Source organism: Falco biarmicus, chromosome 13 (genome assembly GCF_023638135.1).
Source record: "Falco biarmicus isolate bFalBia1 chromosome 13, bFalBia1.pri, whole genome shotgun sequence".
NCBI classification, from domain to species: Eukaryota; Metazoa; Chordata; class Aves; order Falconiformes; family Falconidae; genus Falco; species Falco biarmicus.
In genome coordinates, this window is record NC_079300.1 from 13,497,687 (window position 1) to 13,516,810 (window position 19,124).

Genomic DNA, 19,124 nt, shown 5'->3' on the forward strand with positions numbered 1-19,124 from the left:
GTTGTAAAGTTCAGCTCTATGTTGACTGGGAAACCACCTAACCTAAGGATGGACTAGTTCACCTGGAGATGGAATAACTAACCTGGAGGTGGCTGCTTCCATCTCTAATGTCTTTGGCTTTAGGGAAAGGACTGGGGCACAGCTCAAGACTGTGCAATCCCATGGAAGTGGATGTGTTGATTTGATGTAGGACAGCCTGGGACTGTTGTTTCAGTCTTTATCAATGAAGAGCCTCAAGACACTTTGAGAATCACTGCCATTAAGGTAAATAGGAAATATTTTCTGGGCAAGAATTTGCTTGATAGCAACAGCAGAAAGCAATGAAGCTAGAAAGTACTGGCAGCCAACTGGCAGGTACTTTGTGGGTGTCAAATCCTTTAATCCAACTTTTAAAGCCCATCAAAAATTTTACAGCCAGTATATAAATGCCCCATGAAATACAAGGCTGTTGAAAATTATTGAGGACAAGAGCCAAGCACAATTCAGAAAGAAATTGGACATCACTGCGGAAAAGGAGAATTTGCAGAACAATGAAGTATTTTTTGGAAAGCCTTTCCATTCTGATGCATAAACTAGATTCACACTAACAGAGGTACAGAAGAAAAATAACTCATAATTACACACTTACTTTCCTCTGGCCATAGTGGGAACCAGAACACCGGAACTGTGCTCAGCAGAGCAATCTCTATTTCCAATCTGGGCTCTTGCTGTTTATTCGGAGCTTGCCCATTGACCCATCTTCCTGTCACAAACTGATTAAGTGCACATGTCAGAAGGACTGCCTGCAATATAAAGCAATCAGTGAAAAGAAAAAGGGAACTGGAGGGTATAAAACAAGTAGCTTTTTACTAGCATCTTCACTGTGAAGGAACTGGAAATCATGGCAGGGCAGTGGCACATGTCAGGATAGTCCAGAGGAAAGCCATGGAACTGGTCAGGGAGCTCAGCCCTCAAAAAGCACCTGCAGCTTTGTGTTGGCCCGAGCATCAATTTGTTCCCTCTCTCCAGGTATATAATGGCAGGCAGGAAATGTAGGCACAGCATCACCTCACTGTGCACGAGGTCCACCCCAAACCTCATTCCTCCTGCTCCCACCCCTCACTGGTCTGTCTCAGCACTGCCCAACATGAAAGCCTACATGGAGGACCAGCTTCCAGGAAGCAGGGACATGCTGCCTGGCCCTCTGAGCAAGGGAACAGGCCCTCTCATCACCAAAAAATGAATGGGTTTGGTCTCAGTGTCTTCCATGTGCTGGATTCAAACTATGGTTTAAATTATTAAAATGATTAAACTGAGGAGGAAAGCACAAAGGAGGAATGATGAAACAGGGTTTAGGGTGTGGACACTGTGGTTCTGTTTTGTTTAAAAGTTCAGTATCTTGAAAATGAAGAGAAGTGGAACAGCATTGCAGAACCCGGTGCTGGAGGGCATTCATCCGTAGCATCAGGGCTGGGGGCATTAGGAGATGAGATGTCCCAGCACCCGACAGCTGGTCTGTGCCTTGAGTGATGCTTTGCCATCTCCCAGGCTGGCCAGGACCCCCCAGGGCTGCAACCAAGGCTGAGAGGAAGAGCATTAACAAAGGGGTAGATCTTTCCTTACCAGCTGGGAAGGGTAAGTAGATTTAACTTTACACTTCATCAGAAAACAGTATCTCAAAGCTTGTGTACGCAGGTGATGAAGAATTGCACTTGGCAGACAGCAAATGCACATCACATCACGTAAATCTTTCTTAAAAGGGCATCACAAATTAATCTCTCTGCTGGAGTTCTTCATTTTTTTTAGAGCATCATTAATCAATTTAATTTAACATTACTTCAGTTGCTAAGGAGCCATGATTGGAAACCTCCACCAAACAGGTTTGAACACTAAATGCCTGGTCATCTAATTGTAAAATACTAAAAAAATCAAGCTGAAGTCTACTCTCTCCAGCCACACAGCACACAGAGACATGGAAATGTTCCCTATTATATATAATAACACTATTTATTAGTCAAGACTTGCAATTGTGGAGAGAACAGCAAAATCACAAAAGGTTCAATAAAAGTGACTGGCAAATTAATCTCATTACACTTGAAATTGAACTGCTTTCCATGCTCCTGGCAGAGATACCTCAAGGATACTGAAACTGCCCGTGCCCCTCTATTGCATTTCATATCATAATCCTTCTGCTTTACACAATAATGCAGTAAGTCTCCATCAGGCCAGTGATGGCAAGGAGGGTGTTTTTACTTAGTGATGTGTGAAATGATGTATAAAACTTCAGGAAATTTTCTGGGGATGGGGGTGGTGAGGGGAGAGCTTTATTGCATTATTGGGTCACCATTGACTCCAGAAATCCAGAAATTTTGCAAGCATCAAATGGGGGTGTGTGTGGAAAGGAGGGTTCGATGCTGATTCAATTTTCTGCACATCTGAAAATGTATCTTCATTTCAATTAAATCTTGACCTATTTTTAATCAAAAGAGCCCGCTGTGTCTTGATACCTCAAAAGACTAAGCATTGTCAGCAGGATGCTAAAATCTCAAGTCCCAGCTCACTGGGGAGCGATGGAGGCTTTCCTCGAGGCAGCGCGGGGCCGGTGCAGCACACAGGCGGGTCTGCCTCCGTGGGGGCCGTGGACTGCATCCCGTGTTTGTCCGAGTCCCTCTCCTCGCTGCAGGGGAGGGCTAGAGCAGACACAAGGAACAAAATGACTCATCTGGTGCCATACAGCAGGTTTCAGATGTACCAGCAACTGGAACTATGAGAATGAGTCAGGCCCTCCAGCTCCCAGCCCATGCATGGCACAGGCTAGGGCATCGCACTGAAGCCCACCGTGGGGTCACAAAAAGGCACCTGAGCTGTCACTGAAAGGGAAAAGATGGAGAGACGGGTCAGTTATTTTTCCAAATTAGTATTTTCAAAGAAAAAGATAGAGCGATGTTTCTAATAAGCTCTTGCGACATAAATAATAAATAAGCAATATAATATCTATATACAGACATACACATGCATTATGAAGAGCTCTTCTTTACTCATTAATTCCCTTCAGAATTATGAAATCACAGCTGAAAACAATCATTTGTATGCAGAGAGAGACAGAAATTTCTGTTTTTTACTAAGATGATAATTTTGGGGAAAAAAGCAAAGTGGGCCATACTCAATAGTTTTGTTTAAAAAAATAGCAAAAGAGATTTTCACAAAGTAAGGAAATAAAAAATCTGATTGATTTTTATATTTGCAATCTCATAAGTTTTAGTTTTATACACTATTCTCAAGACCTGGCCAATTCAACCCTTACATAAGGCTTCTAGAAAACTGACTGTATATTGCACTGGGAGTGGTTCAGCATGAAAAGGGGGTTGGTGGTGCTCACCAGAAAAAAAGGCAAAACCTCCCAAATCTGATTTTAAGTGGTCTTAGACCAATGCTTCCACTTTTTATATTAATTTTCAAAACTAAAAAATTCCACTGCTCCCAGGTACACTCGTGTGTCTGAGAACTGAGCAGTAGGGCCACGAGCCAGCAGCTCTGCTTGCTTCTGTGATTCCCTCCTCTCACCAGGCAGTTCCACTCCTGCCACAGCACTTCCACTTGGGTGTTACATCTTCAAACCACGAGGCACGAATCCTTGAGAAATAATATTTGATCTGATATTGCATAATCTGCCAAACACATAGAAATGGGGAAGACCAGAATGAAGTCTACCAGCAGAATTAGTTTGATAATACTGACTGGTAAAAAAAAGTTATTAAAACTTATTTCCCTGGGCATTGGGAGGATGAGATGCTCCCTAACACTTGAAGTGATTTTCAGTCAGTATTTCCTGCAGTTTTCTGGACCTTTTGCAACATCCCCCTGACTTTAGTTTTGATCTTAAACACTGAAGATTTAATCAATCATAGTTCCCTCTGCTCTTGGAATCAAAGTAGCTCAAAGCACCTGTATTTACTGAATGTCATTAGGTCACAGTGATGAAGTAGCTGTGCTTGTATCTTTAATCCACCCCTTATTACAAAGCAACATAAGATAAAACTGTCTTTTCCCAGTAGCTCCTTACCAAGTAAAGCCCCAGACACTGTACCAAAGCACAACAATGGGAGGAGGAAAGGACTGATCTTCCACATATCTCTAGGCTAATCTTAAAGGTTAATGGAAAGAGGACAACAAATTCCTTGTGAATTATTGCTTTGCATATTAAACCTTCTTCTTTGTGATGAATGCAAGGCTGGGGAGTTCCTTATTTTGTTACAGAAACTAGCAGTGGTTGATTTTATCCATAACGCCACCAAATTTTATCTACCTCACGTCTGGAGAGTTGTTTCAGGAAGAGATGACAGATGCTACCAGCAACAACAAAAGCATATGCCCTTTGGATATATATCTGAAATGCAAAGGACTCACCCAGCTACTTGCAGAAATACAAGCACACCTGGCTACAGCGGGAGAGAAAAATAGGGAGCTGCTCCCTGCGGCTTTGCAACAGCTCCTTTCCTCTGCAGGCAGGCACATAAGAGGCCTGCGGGATTCATCAGCTCTGCTACACTGGGTGTACATACTACTGCTCTAGGCAAATCTCTAGCAATCCACCTTGCTTGGTTTTTCACTGTCAAGAGACATTGCAAGCCCCAGCGAGGACTTGTGGGATAGTTGTGCCAGAGACCCTGTTCCACAGAGCTGCAAAACTTCATAGTGCCAAACACTCCCTTGTTAGGGCTCATAAGGAGTTAAACTAACAATAATATCTATCATAAATACTTTCAAGAATGACAGAATTTCACCCTGCATTGCAGTTTTTGAGTTGTTGGCTGTGCCTTGCTCTTTGTAAATACACGCCAAATATTTTTAACAAATAATTCTTAAACTTCAGACTCTTGCCTTCAGGATTATTCCCTAGTGACAATTCGTGCTTCACATGGAAATAAACTGATTCTTCATTCAACAAAGGGTGTGTTTGCCAGAATGGCATATTCAGAAACTGAACTTTCTGCCCCTCTACCACCAGGCAGTGTGAAAGGGACCCCGCGGCTGCTCAGCCACAGTGCATCATGCAGAAGCTCCCCTGAGCCCTCCTCGCTGTGTGCTCCTCCTCTGCATCGCCACAAAATGCCTCCACCATCAACATTTCTGGGGTAGCCATGGCTCTTGGGGACTGGACGCCAGATACACAGAGCAGAGGTGTCAGCCCAGAGTTACTCAGAGCCCAAACCACAAGAATTCTTTCACAAGCAGATGCAGCATCTCTGAGCTGTTTTGTCTCAAACATTTGGGACATTTCTTTTGCGTGGGCAAGTAATCAGGTGTTATCCTCGCTATATGTAAAAAAGCACTTAAGCATGTCCTTAATTTATAGACGTAGTATTTAAGGTTAAACTCATGTTTAAACAAGCAATTTTTTTTCTTTTAATTAAGATTTATACAGGTTCCCATCATAGACTAAGTGATGAAGTCCTAATGAGCAGAATCTAATTATGATCATTCTGTAAATGAAATAATGGTGTGCCTCAGAATAAGACTGCTTTTATTATGTTGCCAGATAATGGTCTAATGAGCTCCACAGAAGGACTGACAAAGGTCTGTAAAAGACTCTTGCAGTTCTGATGAGGATATGCCTACTTGGCAACACCTCTGTGTAGTATTCCAACATGTATAATGTAATATATCGTGTGACATGTAAATCCCAAAGATTTACATCAAGGTGTTGGTAATGGCTGAAAGTCAAGGGCATGCCAAAAGTGATGGAATTAATTATTAAAGCAAGGTAGAAGAAAACAAGCCAGAGAAGTCTGCAAGAAGTGATGTAGGAGGCAGACTGAAAGTATAAAAAGGGAAGTCAGTGGGAGTCAATGCTGGGAAAACAATCAACATCCACCACAATATTGGTCCCATCAGCTGAAACCAGCTCCCTCCACACTCTGATTGATGAAATACACTTGAATCCAATGTTCTTTCTTGCCTAAATGACCAGCTCTAATCACGAGCTTCACACATTGCCACTTTCTTCATCGTTCAGCTGGTCAGGAAAGAAAAGATAATTACAGAATGTTTGTTTAGTAATTGTCTGGTTCTATTTTGGAGTTTGCTTCTGGTGCTAACGAATGCGACTTCATTATGTCATTTATCATGTGAATAGTCAGGTTGAGGAACATTTTAAATCAGGAACTATTTTGGTTTGCACGAGAAATAACCCCACAGAACAAGTGACAGCATGTGTGAGCAGAAAAATGTCATGCCTGAAAATGATAGGTTAGGTGATTTCACCAGATAAAAAGCTTAAGGAAATCTCTTTTCAGCAGCAGAGCAGAGTGTTCATGGGGAAGAGTTGCAGCCCCACATTTATCCTCATGAGGAAGCCCAGATTACAATTAAGTGGCTTGCTAGCAAACATTTGTTTTCTATTACCTTTTCTACTATCACCCATTGCAAGGGAGAACTTTTATTTCGATCTTGATTGTGATAAAACTTGTACTCTAAACATCACTTAAATACAGGTGGCATAGGTTGTAGTTATATCTCAGGTGTGGCAAGAGCAGGAAAGTGGAGCTCAGGGCAGGCACCTGCCAGACAGTATGCACAGCTACATCTGGAAAGTGATGGGGAGTCACAGCTCCTGTCAAAACAGCTCCCTCCCCATAACCCATGTTTGCATCAGCAACATTAAATTCCTCGTGTTACGCTGTAGCATCAGGCACACAACTTTTTCCTGACTTAGTATAGCCCAATGCAATGTGCTTGTCTGTCAGGCTGGGATCTCACACGCACCTCCTGTCCTATGGACAGGTGTCATTCCTGGTGAACCGGAATGTGGTGATTTGGGCTCAGCTGAGAGAATGGCAGCTGGGAGCACACAACCATGTGAGAACAAACTGGAAATTTCCTCTAGGGGCATTTTCAACCTCCAATTAATTTGCTAACTGATTGCACAACTGTGATTGAGAAATCTGTCTGAAGTGACTGGTCAGATAAAACCCATCCATTTAGTAGGGTGCTCTCCCAGTAACAGTGGAACAGAGTTGTTTGACAATACTTTGGGTAATATCTTGAAGACTGTAGGTGACTAATAATAGCAGCGCCTTTTTTCCAGAAATATGAAAGTCACAAAAATGATAGTTTAGAGGGACCAACACTATTTATAAACTGAAGAAGAATTCAGTGAAGAGTTTTGACTAAAAAGGAGCGAAGGGGAGAATTTTAATGTGCTTGAAATAGAAGTCAAATCTTAAAGAAAAAAATGCAAATTTAAAGTATTTTAAATGCTTTTTAAAAAAAGTTGAGTAGCTCAGTCATGAAAGGACACCTTTTGTTTCAGATCAGATGAAGATTTTATGTTTACCAGAATGAGCAACCTTGCTTTGAAGCGTCCTCTAATTTCAGCCTGCTGAGGATGGGCAGAGGACTTCAGTTCACCCAGGATCTTTCATCCATGCTATACACAGAGAAATAATAATACAGAGAAATTTAACTGAAAAAATAATAAAAGTTCCCAGGAGCATTGACTTCCATCATAGGGTTTATTGTTAATTTCCTTTTGGCCAATTACTCTCTTCAGAAGTTTATCTGGCATATTATGGAGACTAAGTGTTGAACCTGGGAGGTTGTTTAGCTTGCAGCCCGTGGAGCACATCCTTACATTGCTGGTTAACGGCTTGTGAACTTCATTGTCAGATGCTGCTTTGCGATTTTGCATCTCCCAGTTGATGGCTCTCTGCCATAAGCCGAGCAACTGCTGGGGTTCGAGGGTGCCTCTCGCCCTTGTGAAATTCAAGTTCATTCTTTTTCTGCTCCCCTCACTTTCTCCCTGCAAATTTATGACTTGCTAACAAATGCGTTGCTCTTGATTCCCTCCTCTTCAGTGATCTTTAAGATCTCTCATTTCATAAGGAAGAGGCAGGTGGGTGATCTGCTTCCAAATAAAAAAGTTTCTGTAAGTGTGGCTTGTGTCTTAAGGCTGCCTAGACATCTATCCAACTTCTGTTGACTGAATTCAGTCTTTTTTTGGTTAAATTACATAGCAGTAATTAATGCCCTAACCAAAGCGTTTTCCTCAAGGTGCCCACATTCCTGTGAGAGCTGTAGGTTGCTATACCCACACATGCAGGCAGCATCCTTTCATCGTTTTTCATACAAATTGAATACTTCCTCTGCTGATCTTTACAGCTGTTCTCTGAATACAATTCACAATTAGTGAAATGTTCCCGTGGCTCACCCATTCCTTCAGAAACTTTTGCCCAAGCTTCTTATGCCCTGTGAGGCTAATAATAACATTTCTTGCACGTTCGCAAAATTTGGCTCAATCCCTCTTCTTGCTACAGGAAAGAAAAGAGTCTTAAGGACTTCTGATTTTCTCTTGAAGAGAGACGTGGAAACCCAGGACTAGAAGGTACCAGGAGCATCTCTGAGTTCTTCCCTCTGCTTTCACAGAGCTCAGGATAGCATTTATAATCACACCGATTTCCATTTAAAAATGGATTGATCTATTAGGCTATTTCACCCTTCCTGCATCTGCCAGGAGACTGCTGCAGAAACTTGCCTCGCTGGTGCTTCAGGAGGTAATGATAAAGGGGTGGGGTGGGCCTTTCGCAGAAGCCACCCGCAACCACCCACTGCAACATGGTGCCACCAAAGCTCACACGTCTCCCTGCTCCAGCCACCAGAGCTGGTCTGCTGCAGCTGCATGGGGCTGCGCTGGGCTGATCTGGCACCCGGGAAATCAATAGCAGCCGGGGTGGGAGGAATTATAGCACATTGCTAGTAATTGTGCAAATGCAAATTTATTACTCCAAAGTCTTCTCTAATGTAAATCCAGTGAGGTCAATGGAGTTAGAGCAAAACTGGCCATTCTGCTTCGTCTGTTATGCTCATTTTTATAATGATGGATAGCAGCTATTAAGAGAAACGAACTTTCAAATGCCTGGAAATACACTAACCTGGGAAACAAGCTGCAAGGATGCCAGGAATCACTCTTTGTGCAGACGGGTATTCTGCCTAACCACAGCGCTCAATGTTGCCATAAACCTCCACCAGTGTGAACTGCTACAGCTCCATCAGTGCAGCGCTGATTAACAGGGGCAGAGAGGGTCCTGGCCTTGGGTTAAAACACGCCAGCCTGTTACAGAGGAATTCCCGATTTTGGCAAGGAACATCACAGCATCGCCTCACATCAAGGCCTTGCTAACCTGCAACTGCCCTCTCCAGGGATTGTGTAAGGTTTTCTGCAGCTTCTTGAGTTTGCTTCTGAAATCTTCTGTTGCTTGTGTGACCTTTCTAAGAGTTACACAAAAGGATTGTTTTCCTTAAGAAATCCTTAACTTATGCACAGATAAACTGAGAGTCTAAAGGTTAATGTTGCTTCATCACTACTGAAGTGAAATCAAAGATTTAAAAGGCCATTCTGCAGAATGATCGTGCATTTTCTGGGGAAAAAGTAAACTGTTATTGATTATAATAATAAGCTTTTGGAATGTGCTAATGGAATTTTTTTCTTTCACCAGACATGATGCTCTCTTTTTTTCCATAACCATTGCACTTCCTCATGAGACAGTTACCCAAAAAAGCTGGGTTTTGTTCAGAAAAAGACTACTGAAAACCTATTAAAGCATCAAAACTTCTGTATAAATTTATGTCAAGACAGGAAGAGCATTTATAATTAGGTAGGATAAAAACACGACATATTAAGGCTTTTCCTACTTTGTTAAGATCTTTTAATTGGCTCCATTTACCCAGGAAAGACAGTGTGTCACTTTGGTGCTTTTTCCCTTTTGCAATGGTGTCAGTGGACCATCAGCCAGAGAAGTAAGGTGTGTGAAAGCGACTCCAGAGATGACTCCAGTTAGAAATACCCAGCAGTAGGAAATTGCCTAGACGACCATGGCTGTATTCAGATCATCTAACTTTATTAATCTGCTGACAGCGTGCCGCTTCTCACTGGCATCAGTGAGCAAGAGAGGTAAGCTGCAGCTAATTAACGCCTAGGTTAGATGCTTTCTTCAAAGACTGTTTGAGACAGATGCTGGTCATGCCCATCTGAAATGTCAACACCGTTGAAGTGTCCCTGCAAACTCCATGGTCAGGCAATTTATACAGATTTCGTATGTTTGACTGTGTTGTGCAGAAGGATGTTCAGGCATCCTAAACACAAACTGTGTCCAATGTGTGCACTTGTGGGTCAGATACCTGCCGAAGCCTTTAGCAGCATGAGAAGATACTCCTCTCTGTTGCTGATTTGAAATAGTTTCAGCTTGTATGAAACACAGACTCATAGGACTGGAAAATATCTCCAGCCTTAGGCTGTATCAAAACATTTGTGACAGATTTGAATGGACTTAGGTGCAAGTCATGTAAGGACAAGTTTCCATTTGAGAACCATTTGCATCAACAGTGCCACCACCACGGTAACACAGAGGAAGAAACACTAATGGTATTTTGCACATTAACATGGACAACAGCTGTTCGCTACATCCTTAGGAATAAACGTAGATGAACTTGTAACGAAGCCATGTTTCCGATCCCTCCTTGTTGAGCAAGGTTTTTATAGTGGTTCACACCACATGCTTCACCGGGGAGTGACATGGTTTGAGATCTGGTGTGGACATAGTCAATACGGCAAAGAATACATGATCTGCATTAGTCAAGCTCTCCTGACACAGGTACAATTGCAGCTCCTCGTACATTTTGGTGAACGAGCAGGGCATACCTGTCTGAAAGCCATACATGCCTGCGCAGCCAGGCACAAGTTCCTTGCTGGAAAATGGCTTCAGCAGAAAATATTCAGCCCTTACACCCATATGCGAGTAACCTCAGCTTCCTTGACAGAAGCAGATGGGAGGTCCATGTGCTGCTGTGTTAGAAATGCCTGCCATTCTCCTGTTTCTTCTGTGTCCTGTATCATAGGTTATCAGGCGTGCCCTTCTCAATGCCAGTTAAAATGTAGGTGTAAAACACAGAAGGCACATTCATTTATAACTACACAGACTATAATTATATGTAGTCTAGGGCTTGTTTCCTGAACTAGGAAGGAGGAAAAATGGGTTAGGTGGGTGTGAGTAAAGTAACAAGCAGGAACGTGTCTTTTAGGGGTTATGAAACCACCTTCATCTCCCAGCATCAGAAACGCTGGCTAAGAACAAACAAACCAGAAAACCGTGTGCAGGCTGAGAGCTGGGACAAATACAAGAGAATTGGGAACTGACAAGAGAATAGTAACAGATTTCTGATCCAGCTTGGGAACTTAGTATTGCAAGCAAAAATGGAGGAGAAATATGAGGGCACCACTACAGCTTATTTGCGGAAGGATAAATGCAATTTTGGGATTACCAGGTAAGATATTTCAGTGAGAAGCGGGGACTTTAATGTCACTGTATGAAGCATAAGCGAGATCTCCTCCCATTTAATACTATAACTATTTTTCGTCATCCATATGCACTTTAAGATTAATTGAAACCAGAGCAGATGGAGGGAAAAGGTCTGAGGTGAATTGAGAGTCATTTAGGAAAGAAGATTGAAAAGCCAGTCTCGTGTAGCTCAGGGGGGAAAAGGAGGCAAGAACCATCTCCATAAAAATGCCTGAATATGGAATGGTGAGCAAAACAGCTACTGAAATGAGAGCCGATGTTGGTGCCAGAATATGCGGGAATAAACTGGTGATAGAAATGACACAAAAGTTCCTGACCATCAGGGGCATGGACAGTCTGAGAGAATCTCCCAGAAGGCATAATGGGCAGAAAACACAAACTTGTTTTAAGTTGGAGCATGATCCTTTCATGAAAAAGACCATAAACAACACTGTGCCTGACATGGTGGAGAACTGGGCTCTAAGATCCAGGCTCCTCCTGTGCTTCTAGCTCTAAATTGCCTAACTGGAGTAGAACAGCAGCAAACCAAGGCCTTTGGCCACTTGTTACTGAAGATTTGTGGAATATTTTCACAGCAGTCCCAATGCCTGCAGCTCCAGCGTCCTGGCTAAACACCAACACATTCCTCTGCTATTTTTGTCCCCCCTGCGGTTTCACTTAGTAGGGCTAATCTTTGCTCCCCGCCCAAAAGTTATGGCACAATGCTGCTTTTTTGTGCTTGAAAAATGTTTTCTGTTTACTGAATTGCTCTTCAAAATGTAGTATAATTCAGTCTAGGGTGTAACTGTGTTGCATTTTAACCTGCACAGAAATAGTATGCACAAGTGTGGAGAGAGGATGGGAGAAAAAAATAGCAATACCAAAATAAACCTTATGACAGCACTGAGCCCAAGTGAGCAATATTACCCTTATTTTACAGTAGGGAATTGTTGATTCTTTTCATCTATAAGCAAAAAGAGTTTGAAACCTTTCCCATGAAAACACAATAAGCAGGTGTGGTTTGGGATTTTTCTATCAGCTGTAGCCTTAAAACAATCTCTGGAAACTTGGTCTTGAACTGTAATTCATGAACCTTTCAATGAAGTCTAAAGTTGAATTCTGGCTTCCTTTCAAAATCAGAGAAAATTAATGACACCGGCCTAAAGAACCGAATTTGTGCTGGCAGGCCAGGATTTTGCAACAGTACGGATTTCCCAGGGCATATGCGTTGATGACTGTTAACCTGCCTTACCAGTATTGCAACAGTGCCTGGATCCTCCCAAACAAGAATAATGACATGTCCTATCCCAGATCTGTATCTATGGATGGCAGATATTACATAGAACAAGGTATCATTATTATTATTATTTAATTCCTGTAACCATCACCGGAGCAGCTGAGCTACTCCCATAGCTGCATTAAATATCCTGACTGAAATATGCAATCCTTTTGTTATTTCATCTTCTATGAGAAAAGTGGACTGTTGTGTTTCAACAGAAGACTTCAAGTGCATATTTCTCTGTATGTTGGAAAATACAGCTCACAAAATGTGCCTTGCCGTTCCAGTTTTGCCTATATTCAGTAATGCAGATGAGTATACAGATACCTAAAGTAGCTCCAGACAAGATAGCTTGGATCCAGGAGCTGTGTGGGTAGCATAGAGCAAAACATGGACTAATCTGCCCTAAGAGTGGGGCAAATTAGTCTACACAGAGCTCTGCCTTAACAAGTTACTTTAATACTCTGATGGATTTGGTTTAGAGATGGCTTGAGTAGAGCTAAGCACAAGCCAAGTAGGCAGATTTTCAAGGGCATTCACCACCAGGACATGAAAGCTGCTGAGATAAGAAACTTTCTGCCTAATTTTGCTGTGCCAGAGCCCTGGGAAGAGCAGGGGAGAGAAGGTGCAGGAGGAAGATTCCTGCCAGAGCAGCAGGAACAGCACTGGCCTCTCACTGCAGCTCCTTCACGCCCTGTGGCACAGCCAGGCCACCGCCGCTCCTCCTCGGGGTGGGGGAGAACTTCAGGTGTGCCCACCTCGGGGAGCTGGAGCTGGGGTGGGCAGGCGAGGGCAAAGACCCCCTTTCACAGCAGTAGGGTGTGTGCAGTGGTGCCTCACAGGGCCCAGCAGGGAAGACGGGGAGACGCGTGCCGGGAGAGGCTATGTGAGGTGCGCCAGGTGCCCTGGCCAGGTCTTGCTCTCCAGGACACGATTTTTGCAGAGGTGCCTCATGGGGTGGAATGAAATTTGGCCTCTGAGGTATCCTGGAGCCACCTCCTGGGGATAACAACTGAAATACTGAACTTGGTCCAAGTCTTGTAGCCAATAGTGCTAAGAAGTGCTGCAGCAGTTTAAAACCGACAGCAATTTTCTCAGTGCTAAAGGCTTTGTGTCCAGACATGTCGCTCCACTGTCAGGCTGCCAAGAGGTGACAAAAGCACGAGTAAGGCCAGGTTGCTCACTGCCAGGATGGAAGAACCTCCTGGCCAGCCTGAGGTGGCTCCTTGACCCGGGGAAGGGCACTCCTGCGCTAGGGGGGGGCTGCGCTGGCTATGGCTGGCCATGTTCTCCAGAAGTTGCCAGCCCAAATTTCTGCAGATTCTTTTTCCACTTGGCCTCCCCACCGTTTCCCTCGCAGTCTGTTTCAGGTGCCCGCTCCTCATTTATCAACAAATTCAGCTCCGTCCGCGCTGCACCCGTGGCTGCGGTAGCAGCAAGTGCCACTGCCCTGGGACGAGCACGGCAGCGCCCAGGCGCTGTGCGGGGCCGGGCTCTGGCCCCCGCGCCCTTCCCCCCGGCGCACCGCGGCGGGGAGGGGGACACCCCGTTTTCGGGGGGCGGGCAGCGACCCGCTGGCAGCGCAGGGGCCGCAGCAGCAGCAGCAGGCTCCGCACGCCGGCCCGCGGTACCCAGGCAGGCGGCGGCCGGGCTGCAACGGCTGCGGGTGTCCCGGGGCCGCTGCCCGCCCCCCCGCGCCCGCAGCCCGGCTCAGGCCAGGAGAGGGAGCCGCGGCCCGCGCTCGCCGCCCAACCCGCCTCCGCCCGGCAGGACCCCGCAACTGCCAGAGGGACATCGCGGCGCCTCCCGCCTCACCGACCCGCCTCCGCCTCGCTCGCTCCCCGCCCCGGCCCCCCCCCCCCCCCCGGCCCCCCCCCCCCCCCGGCTTCCGCAGTGACACCCCCCCGCGGGGCTGGGGGCACCCCCGCCGGCCGGGGAGCGCTCCCCGTGCGGTAGGGGGCGCGGGGGGCGCGCGGGAGGAGGAGCGGGAGGAGCAGCAGCAGCAGGAAGAGGAGAGCGCGGGGCAGAGCCGCGCGCGCTCCCCGCGCCCTCAGGTGATGCGCGGCGCGCGGGGCCGCGAGCGGGACACGCGTGTGCCCGGGGCCGGGAGGGAGGCGCGGCGGAGCGGGGGGGGCGGCCCGGCCCGGCCGTGAACTTCCCCGCACTCGGAGGGAAAGTTTGTGGCGGAGGCGGCGGCGCGGGGCGAGGCGGCGCGCAGCGGAGGAAAGGGCGGGACGAAGACGAACCGCTCGGCAGAGCCCGAGGAGCCTCCGCGGCGGCGGCAGCGCCCGGCGCCCCCCCGGGCAGGGACGCCTCTGCGCGGTGAGAGCGGCCGTGCGCCGGCCGGCGGGGGCGGGCGGGCGCGGTGCTGCTGCCGGGGCCCCTCCGCAGCCTCTCGGCGGGGGACGCAGCCGGTGCGAAGGCGAGCCCGAGCCGCGGGAGCGGGGTGCGTGACCCGCCGTCTCGGCAGCCGGGCCGGCCGGGCCTCTGGCGCCCGAAACGCGGAGCGGCTCGCTTAGGTGCCCTCCCTTGGGGCAGGGGAATTGGGACCCCCCCGGCTGGAGCGCTGCCTGTGCCGGCGGGTGCGGCTTTCATTTCCATTCGCGTCGCAGACGCGAGCCCCTGATACCTGTTCGCTTCTGCGGCCGAACCGGTCCACGGAATGGGGGGGCGGGGGGGTGGTTCAGCCGCCGCAGGGAAATGAAGTGGAAGAGGCACGTCCAGGGGGACGGTGGGGGCGGCCGCCCCTCGTGCGAGGCGTTGGGGGGATCGGGGTGGAAGCTGGGCGGCGGGAATGCTTCCTTGGAAAGGAAGGGGAGGAAAAAAAAGACACCGTAAGGGCTCCGGTGCTTCGGGTGCTGGGGTCGCTTCCTTTCGTTACAGTGGCAGCGCTTGTTCCTCGGCTTGGGCAGGTTTCTCGGCGCGTGTCTGTGTGGTGCTTGGCACAACAGGATCCTCATCTCGGGGCCTTAGGATGCTGCTGTAAACCGGATTATAAATACTTGCAAAATAAATAAGCTCTCACATGCATGCTCTCGCTTTCCATCCTAGCCTCTGCTTTGTGAACAGCTGGTTGTAGTGCTGGGATAAAATTCTATTTTTCTTACAGGTTTTCTCTTACGGCTTTTGTTCTGTGCATTTAGTTTTGTTGTCCTAGGAAAGGCTTTTTACTGATGGGTTTGGGAGGTTGCAGCAAGGTCCTTATCCTTTTTTGAAAAGTTATTTGCTATGTGATTAAAAAGTGCTATTTTTCTAACACTCCATTTTTAACTGTGCCCCCTCTTGGGTAAGCAGAACTGTTTTACACTTACACTTCCATAGACAGAAGGATTGTGGGGTGTTATTTATTAACTGTGCTGTGCAGAGTCCATATCTCATAACTTAGAGGGCCATTTATAACAGGTTGCTTTTGGCAGCTCTGGAAGATTTACTTGCTGTCTTGTGTTCCTTGCAGGAAGAGCCTCTCCTGTTTGCATGGAGAGCATCTCTCCAGCCCAAGGACTTTCTGGTGGGCGGGCTTGGTGCTAGGAAAGGTCCTGCTTTCTGCCTCCATTGCCTGCCTGTGGTGAGCAGGGGAGTATTAAGCTCTACCACCCAGGTACTCCCCTTCCCTGGGAGTAAGTATGGAGTTGTTGCTGTCACTGGGAACACCTCCTCTGTAGGAGCAATTAAAGGCGCAAGATAACAAAGCATGTGGAGGGTACAGCTGTGAGGACCTGGGGTGGTAGGAAGCGTGCAGGGCACTGAAACGATCAGGACACGTTAAGCTGGAAGGTGGAGTGGCTGCGTGGAGGTGAAGCAGGGAGCTGTGAGCTGAGATGCTCCGTTTCTAATGCAACAACTCTGTGCAAGGCAGAGGTCAGGTCTGTATGCACACAGCCCTGTGACTTTCTTTCCATGTCTGTGGATGTAGCTTGAGCTCACAGTATCAGTCTGCCAAGAGGCAGAGAGTTTCTCAGCTGTATTCCTTCAAGACCTGTATGTGCATGATGCCAGCGCTACGGAAGAAGCATTTCACTCCTTCAGAATAAGAGGCCAGAACATGTCCTTTTATTCCTTCTCGCTTATTGTTATGTTTGGATTTTTATGTTGGTTATTTTGGCAGGCATGTGATTCATATTTCTTCCCCCATCTGTCCTGGGTCCCCCACTGGCTGTCAAATGTCTTCCCATTTCAGAAAGACTCTGACTTGCAAAACTTAACACAAAGATAACCCTTACAGCTGGTGGTGTGGGAGGGGTGTCCCAGCTTGGCCCTTAGAGCACAGGTTGCATTAGCAAGGTAGACAGTTGGGAAGATTATAGCCAGCATGTGAATGTGTTCAGATATCTGTGAACATCCATGCTGTCCAGTCTTCCTTTTCATCATACAGCAACGGGGAATGCTTCGGGAATAAAAATAGATGCATGGAAAAGCCTATATAAGCTGAAATCTGTGAACAGCGCCGCGTTATCTGGGAACTGAAACACTTTCTACAGTGGAGCTCACATTTCAGGCATTGCCTGCTCTTCTCCTTCCTCCCCTGCCTTTCTCTTGACACACCTCAGATTCCATTGTCCCCGTAAGTAGAGCCAAGAGCTGTCTCCTCTGCGATGCCGGGCTGATGCAGCCCAGCCAGCAGCATCTCTGAACCTGGTGGGTGAGAGCCGGTGCTCCTCTGGCTGCGTGAGGTGGGCCACATGTAGAGGCAGATGGAAGGCAAAGCTGGCTGTCATGTTTGCCACTCGTGAGCTGACCCCCTCTCTTGCACCAGCACTGCAGCCCAGGTGTAGCTCTGGGGTCCGTGTGCAGGTGGGTTTCTTTCCCTCCACGGTTTGTAACTGCTTTGTTCTGCTCTGCTGTCAGCAAAATGTATGGCTGAGATTTGGTCACTGCTAAATTGGAACAAACCAGCTGCTTCTTTTGGAGGTATTTTAGGATTTCTCCTCTCACACCGGTGGTTTTGCAAAGCAGAAAGCTAATCTCACGTTTCTCGGCTGCAGTGTTGTTACATGTAAGGCTTTTGCATGAGACTGAGCCACATGTATGGTTGGAGAGAATGCAAAAAGGAAACTGATTTGGGGAAATTAGTTCCAGTGGTGCCTGCGCTTTTGGGAATTTCAGTCTTGGCTAGTGTGCTTGCTACCTTCAACCTCAGAGGTCCCAATAAGAAACACACACACATTGTGATATTCATAAATTCAGTGTCTTATTTGACAGAAAATAAAATACAGGAACACAAATGCAGAAGCACACATATTTTGTCATAGGGTTCCTTAAAGACAGTTGCTGTTAAAACAGGATTTCTACTACAAGTGAAGAATGGTATCTTTAGTCAGTCCTTTGTTAATATAGGAACTCTCATTTCATCAAATGGGGGCTATATCTCCAGGGATTCCTCTGACACAGGTTTCCCCCAAGTCTGGATGATTATCCAATTACAATTCTAAGAAAATTACAGCAAGGATAACTGGCTAAAGATAGAAGTCTCTGAGAGCATTAGGGAAAGAGAAGGAAAGAGTGTGAAAGCACGAGAGCTTCATTTTCTCTTTGAGTAAAATGTGGAGAATTATGCCAGTCCTTAACTTTTGCAGTAAGTGGAGTCAAGGTCCCTGGTGTTGAGTTTGGACATTCTTTCTTTCTTTCCTTCTACTTCTCTCTTTTCTTATATGCCGACTCATATTTAATGAAAAATTTATGTTGATTTTTATGGTGTCGGTATAGATTTACATGTGTTAACAGAAAGGGACTGTTAACTTAAAAGCTGTGTTCAGGGCAGACAGTAAGAGTATCCTGGGCTGACTGAGGGGAGTGGTAGGTGGCTTCTTCTACTGGGAACACCAGGGAGTTGCCAGAGAGCCATTACCTTGGAAATCCCACCCAGAGCAGGGTCATCAAGAGCTACAGGCTCTTCCCAGCTCTTTCTAGGTGTCTGTAGAAAGAGACTATATTATCATGCCTGGAAGAGGAACTGGATGGTCATGTACTCCCATCCCATGCCCATCATGGGTATTGGGACCCTTGAGCTGGCAGGGGAGAGCATCCTATTGGTTCAAAAGCATTTGAGGCTGCCCTCAAGCCCATTCATCTTCTTTATTGCTAACACCTTGCCTAGGCATGGCTGGGCAAGCTTTCCTATTTAACCTGTGCAGCTTTGCATCTGGCCTTCAGCTTCAGTCAGTGTGGCCATGGGTCAGCAGCTTGTCTGGGTGCAAGCTGGGAGCTCTTTATTGCAGCCTGGAAATACCCTGGAAAAAGGCTGGTTGATAGCTTTGCATGAAGCTCCTTGGACAGTTTTGTTGTGCAACCGAAAGACAAGGATACAATGTGAATCATGCACTTGCAGAAATGCTTAAGAAGCTCTTCAGCTTTACTAAGCCGAGGTATTATGAGAATTAGAGAAAGACTTTTAAAAAAAAAAAGGAAAAAAGAAAAACTAAGTTTTAATACCTCTCTGTCTCTTTAACTAGAAATGCTGCTATGTGTTGGTGGAATTTTTTGGAGTTTTTTTTTGGTTTGGTTGTTTTTTTTCCCCCTTCCTGGTTTTGCTTAAT

The 19,124-nt window shown here is 46.4% G+C and overlaps 1 protein-coding gene across 6 annotated transcripts in view; it reads left to right on the forward strand.

Annotated features, from left to right (window-relative positions):
- Window positions 1-14,473: 14,473 nt before the first annotated feature.
- Window positions 14,474-19,124, forward strand: part of IL1RAP (interleukin 1 receptor accessory protein) — a 49,200-nt gene continuing 44,549 nt past the window's right edge. For 2 of the 6 annotated variants that reach the window (XM_056358696.1, XM_056358693.1), the window contains exon 1: window positions 14,483-14,645. The gene's annotated coding sequence lies outside the window, so the exon portion shown is untranslated. Of the gene's footprint in view, window positions 14,646-14,677; window positions 14,914-19,124 lie in introns of those variants that run through there. The other 4 variants (XM_056358695.1, XM_056358694.1, XM_056358698.1 and 1 more) reach the window with 3 other exon arrangements.